The sequence below is a fragment of the Triticum aestivum genome, chromosome 4B (assembly GCF_018294505.1).
Source record: "Triticum aestivum cultivar Chinese Spring chromosome 4B, IWGSC CS RefSeq v2.1, whole genome shotgun sequence".
Taxonomy (NCBI): Eukaryota; Viridiplantae; Streptophyta; class Magnoliopsida; order Poales; family Poaceae; genus Triticum; species Triticum aestivum.
This window is the reverse complement of record NC_057804.1, coordinates 500102249-500108516: the sequence shown is the minus strand read 5'-3', so window position 1 is coordinate 500108516 and position 6268 is coordinate 500102249.

The window sequence follows — 6268 nt, the reverse complement described above, 5'->3', positions numbered from 1 at the left end:
GAACTGGCACGCTTCACACTTGGTTACTTGTGCAGTTGCATCCTGGAGGGCTGTCGGCCAAAAGAAACCTTGCCGGAACGCTTTGCCGGCAAGTGCTCTTGCGCCAATGTGGTGACCACATATGCCTCCATGTATCTCTGCCAACAGCTTTTGTCCGTCTTCCCGGTGAATACACTTCAATTTCACGCTGCTGAGTCTTCTTCTGTACAGTGTGTTGTCAACAAACTGGTACATACTTGACTGCCGGGCTACTCTTTCCGCTTCTTCTTGCTCTTCGGGAAGTTCTCCTGTCTGAAGGAAATGGACAATCTGCTGTGCCCATGCTGGAGCTTGCGGCTCGACAACAAGGACTAAAGGCACATCTGCTGCTGCGGGAACATCCGCTTCTACGGCAAGAACCTGTGGCTCAGCCGGAGCTTGATGTTCCCCGGCAAGCTTGCCGGAGCAAAACTTGTCGGGAGCGTCTGCTTCAACGTAACAAACCCTAAGGCTTGTCGGAGCAGACTGCTCCTCAGCATCCTTGGTGTTGATCTTGGGGACCTTCTTGGCGGCGGCTTCGGGGAGCTCTGCCGGAAAATAGTCACCAGAAATCAACTTCCTCTTCTTGCTCTGTCCAGTTGATGGCTTTACAGACGGTTGATTCAGCTTGAGCACAAAGATCCCTGGTTCCACAGGTAACTTAAGTGCAGCGCACTATGACAGGCCATCGGCAATGTCGTTCTGAGCTCTTGGAACATGTTCCATCTGTAGGCCGTCAAAGTGCTCTTCTAGCTTTCTCACTTCATCAACGTAAGCTTCCATCAATGGACTCTGATAATTCTTGTTCACTTGGCGGACGACAAGCTGTGAGTCACCCCTGACAATGAGCTTCTTGATCCCAAGGTCTGCTGCGATCCTAAGACCGGCAAGCAAACCTTCATACTCTGCAGTATTGTTCGTTGCTTGCTCCTTGGGAAAGTGCATCTGGACTACGTACTTGAGATGCTCTCCGGTGGGTGCAACAAGTAGCACGCCCGCACCGGCGCCTTGCAGCGAGAAGGCACCATCAAAGTACATCAGCCACTCTTTGCTTGCTTCCTTGACGGGGATGCTCGTTTCTGGAATTTCTTCATCTGGTGTTGGCGTCCACTCTGCTATGAACTCTGCCAATGCTCTGCTTTGGATAGTTGAAGTGCTCTCAAACTTGAGGCCAAAGCTTGACAGTTCCAGTGCCCACTCGACAATCCTGCCTGTTGCTTCTGGATTTTGCAGTATCCTCTTCAGCGGAAAGCGAGTGACGACTGTGATCTCATGTGCTTGGAAGTAATGGCGCAGCTTTCTCGAGGCCATGAGGAGGCCGAAAAGCAATTTCTGCACACCAGAGTACCTTGACCTAGCCCCCTGCAGAAGGGAACTGACAAAGTAAACTGGGCGCTGCACCATTCTCTTCTGCATCTTCTCATGCTCCTGCGCAGATCCATCCTTGTCGGGACCAGAGCTTGCCGGTGAAGTCCTCTGCTTGTCGCTGGATGCATCTGCCGTGGTTGCTGGCTCATCATCCGCCTCTCTCTCCGCTACTAACGCAACACTAACCACTTGATTGGTTGCCGCTATATATAGCAGCAACTTCTCTTGTGGCTTAGGTGCGACAAGTGTTGGAGTGGAGGACAGGTATCTCTTCAAGTCCTGCAGCGCAGCCTCCGCCTCCGGAGTCCATTTCATTGGACCTGCCTTTTTCAAAATTTTGAAAAATGGCAGGGCGCGCTCAGCAGACCTAGAGATAAACCTGCTGAGAGCAGCTACGCAACCGGCAAGTCTTCGTACATCCTTGACGCGCTTCGGTGCTTCAATCTGCTCAATGGCCTTGATCTTGTCGGGATTGGCCTCAATTCCGCGTTGAGACACAAAGAACCCGAGAAGCTTGCCGGAGGGGACTCCAAACACGCACTTCTCGGGGTTAAGCTTGAGGTTGATCTTGCGCAGATTTGCAAAGGTTTCGTCTAAATCTTGAATCAGAGTCGCCTTGTCCTTGCTCTTGACCACTATGTCATCCATGTAGGCTTCCACGTTTCTGTGCATCTGTGGCTCAAAAGCGTGATGGACTACTCTTGCAAATGTTGAACCAGCATTCTTTAAACTGAAAGGCATCCGTACGAAACAGTATGTGCCACACGGGGTGATGAATGCGGTCTTCTCCTCATCCTCTTCTGCCATGAAGATCTGATGGTATCCTGAGTATGCATCAAGAAATGAAAGCAAGTCACATCCGGCCGTGGAGTCAACAATCTGGTCGATGCGCGGCAAGGGAAATGGGTCTTTGGGACAAGCTTTATTGACATCGGTAAAGTCGATACAAAGCCTCCATTTCCCGTTTGCCTTACGCACGACTACAGGATTGGCCAACCACGTAGGATGGAGCACTCCTCTGACAAGGCCTGCTGCTTCCAATTTCTTGATTTCTTCTGCAATGAATTCTTGGCGCTCCACTGCCTGTTTCCTGACTTTCTGCTTGACGGGCCGCGCATGAGGACAGACGGCAAGATGGTGCTCGATTACTTTCCTGGGAACACCGGGGATGTCAGACGGTTGCCATGCAAACACGTCGACGTTCGCCCGCAGGAAAGCAACGAGCGCGCTTTCCTATTTAGGGTCGAGAGTGGCACTGATGGTGAAGGTACCACCAGTGCCATCCTCCTTGGAGGACACTTTCTTGGTCTCTGGTGGAGCTGCCATTGTCTTCTTACACTTGCCGGTGGAGCTCGATGGTGCGTCCTCGACGGTAGCGCAGCACTCCGAAGAGGTGCGCTTGCCGGAGTGGGCATCAGAGCTCTTGCCGGACTTGGTCTTCTTCTTCCCCCCGGGAGCTTCAGCGGCAAGTGACTTGCGATCTGTTGCGGCTGCTGCTTCCCGGTAGATCTTGTCGGCGCAGATAAGAGCATCCTTCTTGTCGCCAGGGACAGAGATGACGCTTATCGGGCCTGGCATCTTCAGTACGTTGTATGCATAGTGAGAGGCTGCCATGAACTTGGCGAGTGCTGGACGGCCGAGTATCCCATTGTAAGGCAATGGAAAATCAGCAACGTCAAAAGTGACCCTCTCAGTCCTGAAGTTCAACTCGCTGCCAAATGTTACCGGCAACGTGATCTTTCCCTTCGGCTTGCTCCTTCCCGGATTGATTCCTTGGAATGTGCCGGTCTCTTCGAGCTCGCTATCAGGGATCTGGAGTTTCTGGAGTACCGTGGAGGAGATCAAATTCAAGCCGACCCCGCCGTCAACTAGCATCTTAGTGACCTTGAGGTTGCGGATGGTTGTTGAAACCAACATCGGCAAGCACCCGACCGCAGTTATGCGATCAGGGTGGTCCTCAATATCAAAGATGATAGGCGTGCTGGACCATTTCAGAGGCTTGCGTGACTCGATGGGTGGTTCTGCCGCATTGACTTCCCGCACCCACTGCTTGAGCTGGCGGTGTGAAGTATGCAGAGAAGCACCGCCGTCAACACACAGGACCTCTGTGGCTTTCTGGAACTCCTGCTCATCGGTCTCGTCATCATCCATATCTTCATCGTCGTCGTCATCTTCATCCTTGTCGCGGCCGCGGGGAGGTCTGTCTCCTTGCCGCTGCTTGGCCTTGCCGCGGCGTCCTCCTCGGCCGGGACGTTTCTTGCTGGCTCCTCCAGCACCTTCCTGGGCTTTCTCCTTGTCGCGCCGCTCGTATTCAGCCTTTTGTTGTTCGACAAGCTGCTCGACCTTCTTGCAGCTCTGGAGGTCATGACCCTTGGTGCGGTGGATCTTGCAGTACTGCTTGTTGGTGCTGTCCTGCTTGTCGGCGACCGCCACAGCTGCGGCAACCTCCTTGCCGGAGCTACCAGCTTCGGCTTTCTTGCCGGACTGCTCAACAACTAGCACATCTTTGCCTTTCTTCTTCCTGTTGTTCCGCCGCCGGTTCTTCCTTGCCGGGGCAGTCTCCTCACTATCAGATCCTCCTGCTCCTGTATTCTCTCCGGGGAGTTTCCTCCCTTCCTCAGCACGTGCACACTTGTCGGCCAGGGCATATAGCTCACTGACGTCTCTGATCTTGCACATCACCATCTCCTCCCGCATCCTGCGGTTCCGCATGTTCTGATGGAACGCGCTGATCACCGCGGCAGGGTGGACATCTGGGATGTTGTGCTGTACGCGGCTGAATCTCTGAATGTACTTGCGCAGGGGCTCTCCTTCCTTCTGGGCGAGCAGATGAAGGTCGCTCTCTTGGCCATGAGGCTTGTGGCCGCCTGTAAAGGCGCCGACAAACTGATGGCACAGGTCTGCCCAGGAGGATATGGAGTTGTCCGGCAAGTGCATGAGCCAGGATCTGACATTGGGCTTGAGCACCAGCGGGAAGTAGTTGGCAAGGATCTTGTCGTCCCGTCCCCCGGCAGCTTGCACCGCGATGGTGTAGATGCTGAGGAACTCCGACGGATGCGTCTTGCCGTCGTACTTCTCTGGTACATCTGGCTTAAAATTCTTCGTGCTGGGCCACTGGACTTGCCGCAGCTCACGAGTGAACGCAGGGCAACCTACCGCGTACGGCAAGTCGCCTGGTTCCCCTGGCGCATGCATGTCAACAGAGGGCCCAGCGCGCTTGTCGGATTGACGTCGCGCTTCTCTTCGGCGCTCGATACGAGTACGAGCGTCTTCTTGCTGTCGTTCGTGAAGAACTTGGCGCTGATCGCGACGAGCTCGTGGATCTGATGATGCGGTGGAGTCGCTGTCGAGGTGGATCCGACGAGTTGGCGATCTTGGCCTTCGGGGTGGAGAGTGCATGGTGGTTGCACCCCCACCGGTTTCGTCGCCACCGGCTCGTGCCTGGCAGTCCTGCCGCGGCCGGGATGCACTTGGCTGCCGCGGAGTATCGCCGTTGGCAAAGCCGATGAGACTCTGAATGGTGGCCCTCCATTGGTCGATCTTGTCTTCCGCTGGAGGGTAATCCAGGAGCAGTTGAGCTCGCGCCAAAGCTTCTGCTGGAGTGGTGGGTGGCAGTGGCGAACGGTGCGAGGAGCGGGATATGCTCGGACTTCTAACTATGTTAGAAGGAGCAGTATCCCGTCCAGGCGACCGTGTCTCGCTCGTGCTAGCACGTTGGCGTGCATGCTGGTCTTGAGCACCCCGAGATCCACCAGCTCGATCTTGTCCCAACGAACGTATGGTACTGCGAATACCATGACGCTGTCGGTCCTGCGCCTCCTGAGATGGGCGCGGTACATGTACGGACGCCGAGGTCTGCGCAGCCTTGTCCTTGGACCTGGCAGCATCGTGAGCTTCCTCGTCGACGTCCGTTCTTCCGCCGGGGTCTACTCCACCACCCGTTTGCTCCAGTGGTGGTGGAAGTGACGTGGACGGAGCAGCTGCCGCCGAAGTCTTCTTCTTCGGTGGCATGTCGATGTAGAAAATGAAGATCTAGCTCGTGTGAACGCCGGATCAGGTTCACACAATCTCGACGCCCCCTACCTGGCGCGCCAAAGATGTCGGGGAAACTGATCCACGAACACCTATGGGACCGGCGGACCGAGCCCCTTTCGGTTCGGCAAGGGGGCGGGGATCGCACGAAGAGCAGATCGAGGCGAAGCACACGAGCAGTTTACCCAGCTTCGGAGCTCTCCGGAGAGATAATACTCCTACTGCTGCTTGTCTGATTGTATTGTGTTCTTGCTCGGGAGCGCTGAATGCTGCAGTACACTCTAGCTGCTAACGAGACCGAGCGTGTGTGATTTTCTGGGTTCGACCCCCCTTTCTACATTGCGCATGGGCCTCCTTTTATATGCTCAAGGGGTCACCGACAGGTGGCAACACGGACGACGGTAAAAATGGAAAAGGAGTTGTGGTTGGTACAACTACTTGTACAGTGTATCCTACCTAACCCTGACGGCAGGGGTCAAGGGCATTAAATGCCCGTCTGTGTCGCCCAAACAGTGCAGAAAGGGACCGTCAGGGACGCCACCGCTCGCCACGATGGCGATCTTGTTAGTGTCGCATGCCACCGCGCACCGCTGGCTGCACAGCCTCTCGCCACGCGCGCCTGGAAAGGCCCCCAGGGCGACACGTTGGTGGATGTGCTGGAGCGTAGGTACAGAGTGGCCGCCTGCCGCGGCAAGCGCCTTGCCGCGGTCGTTGTCTTGCCGCTCCCGGAAGCTTGTCGCTCACCGGGCCTTGCCGGGACGCGCGGCGCGTCGCGGCAAGTTCCTTGAAATGCCTTGGTTGGCCTTCCCGGCAAGCTCCTCTTGCCGGGGCCTTGTCTCCTTGGCTTGAA